General features: G+C 55.9%; 1 long non-coding RNA gene across 1 annotated transcript; it reads left to right on the forward strand.

Moving 5' to 3' along the window:
- The first annotated feature begins 7,613 nt into the window (after positions 1-7,613).
- Positions 7,614-10,248, forward strand: LOC119049179 (uncharacterized). Its single transcript, XR_008390088.1, has 2 exons — positions 7,614-8,080; positions 8,679-10,248. It is a non-coding gene; the product is annotated as an uncharacterized LOC119049179 (long non-coding RNA).

Here is a 10,248-nt window from a genome sequence, read left to right on the forward strand (position 1 = left end):
CCGGGGACACCGAAGGTCCTCAGAGTGGCTCTGCAGACGAGCGTAGCTGGTGCTGCCCGACTCCGTGGGGGCCGCGGGCCGGACCTGTCCTGGCTGCCCGTGGAGCTTTCTAGAAAAGCGTGGTTCCGTGGTTCTGGCTGGGGACTGTGCTGGCACACAAGGCTCACAAAGAAGAACGAAGGACAAATCGGACGAAAGGAAACACAATCGCATTTCAAACGTATGAAATGTCGTCAACCTCAAGGAAAACATTGTAATCAACAGAGTACACTCTCCGCAGGTTCCTTATCCTTTTCTCTCTTTTCTGTGTTCTCTTTCTTTTCTTTTTGTTAAATCCTTCTCCATGTATGACTCAAAGAGCCAGTGACCTGACGGCCTCAGGCCGAACGCAGGACGGTTGGCTGCCTCCCGCCTTTTGGCGGAAGTGGAAGGTTGTGCGTCCTATTTGAAGTTCCATTTTGGCAACAACAACAAATTCATCGAAAAGCAAAATGTATCTAATCTTCGGCACAGCGATTTCACTCCCAGAAACTTCTCCCACGGATGCACACGGGGGCCCCGTCTCTGTGGAGGAAGGCGTTTGCACGCTGCATAGCCTGTGTGTTAGTGGAAGGTTGGAGAGGACCGGAAGGTTCATCAGGAGGGACACACCTCCTTCGGCAGATTGCTATCCTACCGTCAGAGAAGAAATAGGCCGATTAACAAAACGCTTAGGCTGGGCTTTGAGGTTGTGGAGAAAAAAACTGCCATGGAAGACAGTATTGGGACAACTGGAAACGTCTGTGTTTGGGCGCCTGTTAGATAGCAGCAGGTGTACAGTAGGTGTACAGTCGTTCGGATGGAAAATGACACAGTTAATAAACAGTAATACGAGCACCTACCCTTCTGTGCATTCACACCTGTGAACCTAGTTTTGTCCTGCCCTCTGCTGTATCGATGCTAAGTTTCCCGGATTTGATCCTGTGTCATGGTGAGGTCGGATGAGACCCCCGTTCTCCAGGGGGACGCGGACGCGGGTTTGCGGAGGATGGCGGGCGCACTCGCTCGGAAGGCGCCACAAAGCCGCAGTGACATCAGCCACGGGGATGAAATCGCACACATGCACATACACACACACACAGCGCAGCTGGGGCAAAGTGTTCACGGAAGAGCGTGCGTGAAAGGCACAAAAGTTCACGTCACTAGTCTTGCACCTTTTCTGAAGGCTTGGGTGTGTGTCAAAAGAAAGCGTTGAAAAGGAAAAGGACAGGGTGCAGAGTGTTCGGTGTCCCCCACCTGGAGGGAGAGGCCCTGCTTCTGGAAGGAAACCAGGAGCTGACGGCCGTGCTGGGGGCGGGGCGGGGCGGGGCCGGTCTGCTGTGCTGTGGCCCTGACTCTGCTGCGCTGTTGGAGAGAAACAAGTTACTGATATTTTAAAAGTAGCTGCAGCTACTAACCAACAGACAGGACTTTGCTCCTGTTGAGCCAGTGTTCGAGACACCACCACCTTCCCCTGTCACCCAGGGTCCAGCACACGCTGGTCAGAGTCCGGGATCGTCAACTGGGAAAACAAGGGCAGGCCCGCAAACGCCGTCACCCAGAGACGAGCACAGCGGGCAATTCCCCGGGTGTCCATGTAACCTTGTCCCCACGTTTTTTAAGACTTAATTGAGATCATAGCTATATAACTTTTTTCCTTTCTACCTCTTTTTTTCCTTTTATTGGCTTAATAGTATGTCAAATGTCTCATAGCCTTGAAAACTCTTTTTAGACAGAAATTTTAACAGCCATATAAGGTTCTATGTTGGGCTGTCTGGCAATTTCGTCACCAGTCCCGGCTGCTGGGTGTTCAGGTTGTTTGCACTTGTTTAATCATTATTATTGTGAGTGCATCTGCAGTGAACGTAATTACTTAACCTCCGTCACCTGCATCCCAGTTACTTCCTGAAGCCCGGGTTCGGGGAGAGAACTGACCAGGTGTGGCAGTGACGCACGCAACCCCCTCAAGACAGACACGTGCCACTGTTCCATATGCAAAGGTGGCTCCAGGTGCTGTCCCCGGGCCTGTGGCAGTGGGGACGACTGGCCTCAGACGAGACTCCGGGTCAGGAGAGTGGCCACACACTGGCCGTGTGATCCCAAGAACAGCAGTGGAAAAACACATTCAAAACTATGCGTAAAAGTTCCGTGTTTTTTAAAAGTCACGCCCCCAACCACTGCATGAAACAACAGAGGAGGCTAAGCCTGGTCCCAGGACTTGTCCAGCGTCGGGACTGGCAAGTGACAAGAAACACTCGACTCCCAGACCCTAGTTCACAGCCATCGTAGAACAGTGATGACCCCTCTTTTCCTCGCCTGACCAGCACACTTTTGGGGTGGCCCTGGTGCCCCTCAGACCGGACGGTGCCCGCTCAGGCCCAGGGAAGCCTGCCCAGTGCAGAGTCCACTCCCCAGGCCAGGCCGGCGCCCGCGGTCCTGCACGTCCGGCAGGCTGCCGCACCTCACTCCGGACAGCCTCGTCCAGGGCCGCCTCGCCGGCTCCTTCCAGCGACAACATTCTCCACCGAGTGGCGGCATTTTTCCTCAAAACCCAAGATGTTCATCACATGGCCGGTGCCAGGTTCCAGGATGTAAAGATCGGGGGATCGACAATGACCACAGCCTGGGTTCCAGAGTTTTCTGCCACAGTGTCAAAGAACAAAGACTTTAAAAAGATCACAGACCTATCCTGCGAACCACACGATCGCGGTTTGATTCCCAGTCAGGGCACATGCCTGGGTTGCATGTGCCTGGGTTCCCTGCAGGCCAGTTCCCAGCAGGAGATGCACAAAAGGCAACCATACATTGATGTTTCTCTCCCTCTCTCCTTCCCCCCCTTCCCCTCTAAAGATAAATAAATAATAAAATATTTTAAAAAAATCACAGACCTAATTTAAAAAGCTCTTGGACACCAAGGACACAGGTTGCAGGACCAGGGCATTAGCCGGGGAGGCAAGAGTTACGCTCAGAGGCAGTCCCGGAGCAGTGCCAGGGTGGTGACTAAGGGCCGGCCAGGCAGGCCTTTCCGGGCGGAGCGCAGCTTTGGAAGAAGGACAATGGGCCTGAGTCAAACTTTAGGGGCATTTGGGAGGAATGTGCAACTCCGTGGGGAAATAAGATTGGAAGTGCAGCCCTGGGCTGGGTTTTTATAGACTGTGGGAGCCTGGTTGGATGGAGGGCCTTTCCTTGCCAGACCGGAGGTGGCTGCCACTGAAGGTTTTTAGCTCCCAGAGTGACAGGGTAGCTCAGTGTCAGGAGAAGGGATTTTCGGAGGGGCGGGGTCGGACTGTTAGCAGGCCCGGTCCACTTTCAGGTGGGAGAGGGTGGCCGTGGGAATAAATGTGAATAGACACAGACGTGAGCGCCTTGGGGGACAGGCTGTGCTGGCGGTGCTGGGTCGTGACCGTGGCAGCGATGGCGGTGTTTAAGGGGAGTTTTTGAGCCCTCCAGACTGGAGGACAGGCCACGGCCTCATCAGCGGAAGCGGGCGGTGAAGAGGGGTGTCCGTGACCTGAACAACCACCAGCGTCCCCTTGATACCCTGGCATGGCCCGGAACACTGTGATCCCGATGGCAGAAGAAAGATCAACCTGAGACAGTTTTGTCTTAACTTCCTGATTATTAGTCAACGTTTTTAGTGTGAGGACAGCGACCAGTCTGGGTTGGTCTTCCAGGAGTGCCAGGCACGCACACACTTCTGCCGCCATCCTGCCCATCCATCCTCACAACCGGATGTTCACCAGGGGTAGAGAGAAATTCCTGTGCCTGAGTCGGGGCCAAACCAGCCGGCCCCTGCGGGGTTCAGACTTGGAAACGTTAGCATCCCCATTTCTCGCCCTCCGCACGCACAGCTTTCCGAGGGCGTTACTCCAGCTCTGACTTCACCCAGATCGAGCAGGCTCCACTGGGAACTCCCCGGCCAGAATCCGAAGTCCTTCACACCGAGCTCAGCTGACCTGTACTTGGGCCTCTCGGTGCCTTCCACGCCCTCAGGCCAGAGCGGTGACGGGCAGCGGAGAGCTGACCTTTGTGCCCGGTTGGCAGCCTCTGCCCGGAGGGAGGGGCCTGGGCTCTGGTGTGGCTTCCTCTCTGCTCATCAATTCGCCGGTTTTCTTGGGAGGTTTGAGTTTATGCTGCAGTTGTGAGGTGTCTGGGGAGACTCTGAAACGTGATTCCCTGCGCTCACTGGACAGACAGATGACCTTTAATTGGGATGGAGGCAACAGGAGAAACATATTCCCAAAGAAGAGGGTTGACTTTTGTTGAAGTCGCATGTCTTCCTCAAATTCCAGCTGGGATGGTTCCACATGTGAATATTTTTCTCCTCACTTTTTTAAAACTTGATTTTAGAGAGAAGGGGAAGGGACATCAATGTGTGGCCCCATTTATTTCTGCATTCGTTGGTTGATGCTGGTATGTGCTCTGACCAGGCATCGAACCCACGGCCTTGACGCATCATGACGGCACCCTAACCAACTCAGGTCCCTGGCCAGGGCCTCCTCTCCCTTCTTACAACTGACAATTAAGGATTTGCAGAACACCCACTCTGTTCAGAGCACAATAACGTGCCATTGTTTAGAGTTTGAAACAAGCCCCGAGTGCAGTGGACCCAGTACAAGGTTTGTTTTTTGCCCCTCGGTAACAACAGGCACTTCATCCGAGCAGCCGACAGTATTTCGGTGGTGGGAGTACGCGGCCTCCTGCAGCGTGGCGATCGCAGTGAAATTTGCACTTAGTGCAAAATGAGAGGGGACTTGATGTGCAGCCCCAAGAAAAGGGTTTGTCTCCTTCCCCTGCTCGGTGTTCGTGGTGGGAGAGACATTCCGAACCCACGGAAGGGGCAGGAGCAGCCTCCCCACCTGGCGGGAGAGGGGGCAGCTCGGCCTGGTTTGGCCGGAGAGCCCGCCCCGTGTCCTGAGGCGCCTGCTCAGTCCCTCCGGGAGCCAGGAAGCCTCTGGAGTCCAGGATGTTAGTCGAGACGTGTTTTCAATCCCAGGAAGCCTCGGGAAGGAGGCTGCTGAGTCAGAACAGCTCAGGAATTCAACCACCGAAAACTAAATACATGCACCACAACCAGCAGAAGAACGGACCCAGGGAGAGAGGAGAGAGAGGCTCTGCAGGAAACCAGCCAGATTTCAGCTGCCACTTCGGCTGCTTGGCAACGTGCTCTCGCCGTTCACTCCGGCCAGTTTCCTATCTGTGGGATCAGCCGAGTTCCTCAAACCACTGCTTCACCTTGACATTCAGCATGAGGATTGAACCCACTTCATGGCTCAGTGCAAACACACGGTGCAGAGAAGAAAGAGTTTGGGTAAAGCTTGGGATGATGTGGGCCACAAAGGACTTTTTGGGCGACCTGGAGCCACACGGAGCCACTCCCAGTGACCGGGTGACACAGGCCCTGAAGGGACAATTGTGTCCCCTCTGACTTTGCATCGGTGTTGTGCCATGTTGGCTTCCGAAACGCCCCATTTGTTACGTTTCACAGAGTCAGACGTTCTCGGAAAGCAATAGAGCTTCTATCGATGTTTGTAAAGCTAAACCCTCCGCCATCGAAACCTCACACTGGCCGTTTTTACGTCCCCCGCAGCAGAGCATAGACTGTTCGGGGGACGTGGGTCCACGTATCGGACCTTTTCCTCATCTTGCAACACGTGTTCGGGCGTCAGGGGAGGCGGTCTCCGCATCAACGGTCCCATCGCCTTCAGCGGAGGTGTTCATGGCGGTCGTCGGACACCCACACGCAGCAGACACGACACAGCGAGCGCCTGGCACACCACACTCCGTTCCCCGATGGTAACCAGTTCGGAAAGCGCAGACCAAGGTCACAGCCAGGACCCCCGCAGCGAGGCAACCAGAGACCCCGCCCCCGGCTCCCCAGCTCCCTCCCACGCTCCTGTCTGCTCCCGCGGTGCCGCCACCGATGCCGTTCTCTGTGTCCAGCCCACGGCTACGACGCAGACACTGCCGTCACCGCACGGGCTCCTCTGCCACCTTTTCCTAACCGCACACGGCCCCTCCTAGCCCCCAGCCGTATGCTCTTTTTGGCTGACCAGCTGGTTCTGCAGGTAGACTGGAAAGCCAGGACAGACGGTGATGAAGGGTGGTTCTGAGTCCCGCTGCCTGGTGCTGACACCGCGCTGGGTGATTTCTGTGCGTGGTGACGTTTACGCTCCTACAGGCCCTGAGAACCAGGCGTCCTCGGTCCCGTGTCCACACGAGGGAACGGTGTCTGAGAGCGACTGTGAGACGGGCTTTGCCCGGCGCCAGGCTGGGGGGCCTTGGAAGTGAAACCAGGTCTGTCCTCCCCAAGCGCCTGCTTCCCCGCACGAGCAAAAGCACTAATGACAGGCTTCCAGCGAGGACGGCAGGGGGCTGGCTGTCGGGACGGCTCAGCCCCAGGCCCGCGCTCTGCTCGGGGCTCCGTGACACACCCCTCACCCGGCTTTGCCAGCTCGACCCTCGACAGGTTCTGCCAAAACGAGCCATGGTGGGGTGGGGGCGGGGTGCCTCTCCTTCCTGTTTGTCTCCTGTCCCTGTCGGGGTCACCCGGGCAGCAGGTCCTCACCGTCTGAGCGCCACCCCTTCCAGGAGCTGCACTTGGCTCCGGGTGGCAGGCTGTCTGGTCAGCGGAGTGGCCTTGCTGCCCCCTCAGGGGACTGACCCTCCAACCCCACCCTCCTCAGAGACCTGGCTGCCGGCCCTGGGTGGGGGACACCTTGGGGTCCCTGCTCCGGCCCAGGAGTCCGAGGTCTTCAGGCCCCACTGGAGGTCCACCTTCGGATGGGAGCTCAAATGTTGGAAAACTTTAGTTCCAGGTAACAGTCAATAAGTTTACTAATCAATGCCTGTAAAAAGCTATTGTTCCAGGAACGGAAGGTGTGCCCCACCAGGGCTCCAGGAGCCCGCAGGCAGGTCCACCTTCGTGCCTGGGAGGGACTGCAGGCCCTGGAGATGGAATCTGAGCCATTGTGCTCCCAGGACACAGATAAAGAACCAAGATCAACAGATGACACAATGGTGCAGCCTTCTATCTGACTGACCTTTGCCTACACTTTGTTCTCTTCATAAAAAGGCCGTTTGAAATGGAGCGTAAGAGGGTCTGGGAGGGTACAAACCCGCTGTCTTCTCAGGTCACCGGCATCTGAACAAAGTGCCCTAAAGATTCACTCCCTGTCTCTGCTTCTTGGGTCTGGTGGGTGACCGGCTGCCTGAGCGCCGGCTTTCCCGGTTTCCGCTCTAAACGCCTGGCCTCGCTCTTTCTCTCAAGCCCTCCTCAGCCACGTTGTCCTGTCCCCCAGCACTTGGTGAGCAGTTCCTTACGTTCAGCTTCCCTGTTACGAGAATCGGTATGGCTTCCGACTCCTCACTGGACCCTGACGGATGGATCCGGGTGCTGGGTCAGAATTTGGAAATGGACTTGCAAGACTGACCAAAATTTGGTGAAACTGTTTGCTCTAGCAAATAGGACCTGTTACAGTGTTATGGAAAAAATGCTCAAAGCAAAAATAAGTTTCAGAAAGTGGCTGCGTCTCTCGTTCCGCTCAGAGGCGGGAAGAGGCCGCCTGGCGGCCTGTAACAAGCGAATGTTACCGGATCCTCCGGGAGCTGCGCTTCGCCCGGCTCCTTCCACTGCAACGCTCGGGCTTCTCTAAGCCCTTTGGTGGCTCAACGATACCCACTGAATGAGCTACCGCCGCTTATCCGGTTACCACTCGACAGGCGCTCCCTCGAATATTCATGTCAAGGGCCGTGTTGTTCACTTGCTAAAAATTCTACTTTGACGACAATGACCAACGATATTTCCCACGTGAAAGGCTGTGGATTGGCCGACCAGGGGCAGCCGACCTTTGTCATGGTGACGACCTCCGCAGCCACCCACAGGCACGTTCCCAAGAGTCAACTCCCCTGGGAAGGGGCCCAAACAACCCCACTGAAGGCTAGCTGCCGTTTTACAAAGAGCATCTGGCGAACCTTCTGGTGAACTGAGCCACAGATTTGCTGACAAGCACATCCGTTTGGACCCGGGAACCAGTTACCAGATGCTAAAGCCCACCCTGGGGTAAGTCTGGCTGAAGGAAAGTTTTCGAGGCAGCAGCCTCCCCTTTTCTATGTATTTTTAATTTGGTGGCTTCTGTAAAGGGAGAGGATTGAAATCAATCCCCTGCAACTGGGCCTCGGGGAAACAGGATCCCCCCGCAGGGCGCAAGGCTGGCGGGCTGGGCTCTGGGCCTGCGCAGAGCCTCCGGGCAGGTAGAGCAGAGACAGTCGGGAGTCAGGGCGGCGGGGTGCCCGGTTTGGGTGACAAGGGCCCTCTCCCACTTGTTGCAGACCTCGCCCTGGCCCGCTCCTTTTGGACTGCTGGGCCGAAGGCCATTTCTCCTCAGTCCCGAGTTCTTCCAGACCATGGGCAGAACGGCTCCCTCGCCGTCCTCGGCCAGCAGCCCTGGGGTTGGGGGCAGCTGGCACGGCAGTCCCTTCCACCAGGGTAGAGGTCCCAACATAAACATTAGCTCTCACCAATGTTCCCGAGATTTTAAAGACTTCGGCACTGTAAAAAATATTTAGCTTGTGACAGCTACAATCCTGCTCCTGTTTCAGCCTTTAAAAAAAGAAGAAGAAGAAAACAAGGAAACCATACTCATTTCTTCCTTCCACAGTTCAGTGAAGTTCCAAAAAGTGGAAAGAATTCCTTAGCTTGGTGGAAACGCCGGGTTGGGACATTCCTTTGGCCACTTTAGCTGACAGCTGCATACCTCTGGGGCTAACGCATCCTCACTCCGGTCCTCTGCCTCGGAGCTGCCCAGGAGACGGGAGAGGTCTGCCAGCCCCCATCGGGCCCCTGTGCCCAGCCACGCCTGGCCCAGCCCAAGGCTGCGCCCTGGGGGAAAATGCAGCCCCGGGACCGAGGCTGAGACTGGGACCGCAGCATCCCTCCAACTCTTCTCACGTTGGCAGCTGAGCAGGTAACGGCCTACTTAGGAGGGCTGGCTGGTCGGTTACCACCACGTCCAGGGAAATGGGGGAAACTTTTACCCTGTAAAATGAGACGGTAGTCAGTGTGACACAGTGCAGTGACCTCCAAGGGCCATTCTTGCAAGCCGGGACACCCTCCCTGTAGGAAATGGAAAAGCTGACCCGGCCTTTTCTGCTAGGATCCTCATGGTCTTGGCCATTTTCCTGCAACAGCTTGTATTTAATTCCTTGTTTTATTTGGCAAAGAGCAAATGAGGAAAACAAGGGTATTAATAATGATGATCGACATTTGAACTTCCTGGGTACAACATGTTCTTGTACCCAAGTGGTGAATAGAATTTTTTAAAAAGATTACTTGCGTGTTATTTGCCACCAACTTAAATCATGCAGTTTCCTTTGTCCCAGAAAACCCATTTCTGTCCCTGTGGCATTTGAATGGACTCTTCCTTCCTTCTCTAATTCTGGCCTTGCGGAGGTTGGATGTCGTCAAAGGACTTGATTTCTGCCTCCTGCCGCGCCCGCCCCAGAGCTGGGGCGCGCCAGTGGGAGACACAGCAGCGGGCAAGGGAAGCGACCCGACGGTGACCTGTGTTCCGTCAGCGAAAGGCTCCTGCTCTTCGGCAACTCAAATGCCACGAATCCGGTCGTCTCTCCGGCTTCGTGGTAACCCCCAACTGCCGTGGTCTTGAATAGTGACATTCAGCTCTCAGTCTGGCGGCCACTGATGGCCCCCTGTCCCCATCCGCCCTTCATCAGGAAGGTGGGGTGTCCACAGGAGCCAGGGTGCTGGGAGGACAGGACTCCCTGGAGAAGTGTCCCACGGGTGCTACCACGTATGGGCTGTGAGCTCTGGAATCAAATTCTCGGGCGTCTCAAAGTTCACTGGAGCATGAAAGGCCAAAGCAGCCCCATTTGCTGTTGTGGCACCATTTGCCCAGCAGGCCTGTGACCTGGTTAAATGTGACTGACACTTTACTCTCCTGAGCTTGTGTCCCCAGGACTGGAAGTGACGGGAAGCAGGAACAGAACCGATGACTCCCTACAGCCACAGGCGGAAGATAACATCGGAGCAAACTGCAGCCTCCGTTCCCGCGCCCCACCAGCCAGGGGCCACACAGCCGCGACCCCACCCTTTGTAAATCCCATTTAACCCACTAGAAGCCCAAAGCCCCCACCCCTCAGTGCCTGCGTCTCTCCCTGCGTGGAGCCCCCGTCCCTTCTGTGAGAGGGAATAAAAACTATACTCTCCTCGCT

This window comes from Artibeus jamaicensis, unplaced genomic scaffold (assembly GCF_021234435.1).
Source record: "Artibeus jamaicensis isolate MK-2021 breed Jamaican fruit bat unplaced genomic scaffold, CSHL_Jam_final scaffold_369, whole genome shotgun sequence".
NCBI lineage: Eukaryota > Metazoa > Chordata > Mammalia > Chiroptera > Phyllostomidae > Artibeus > Artibeus jamaicensis.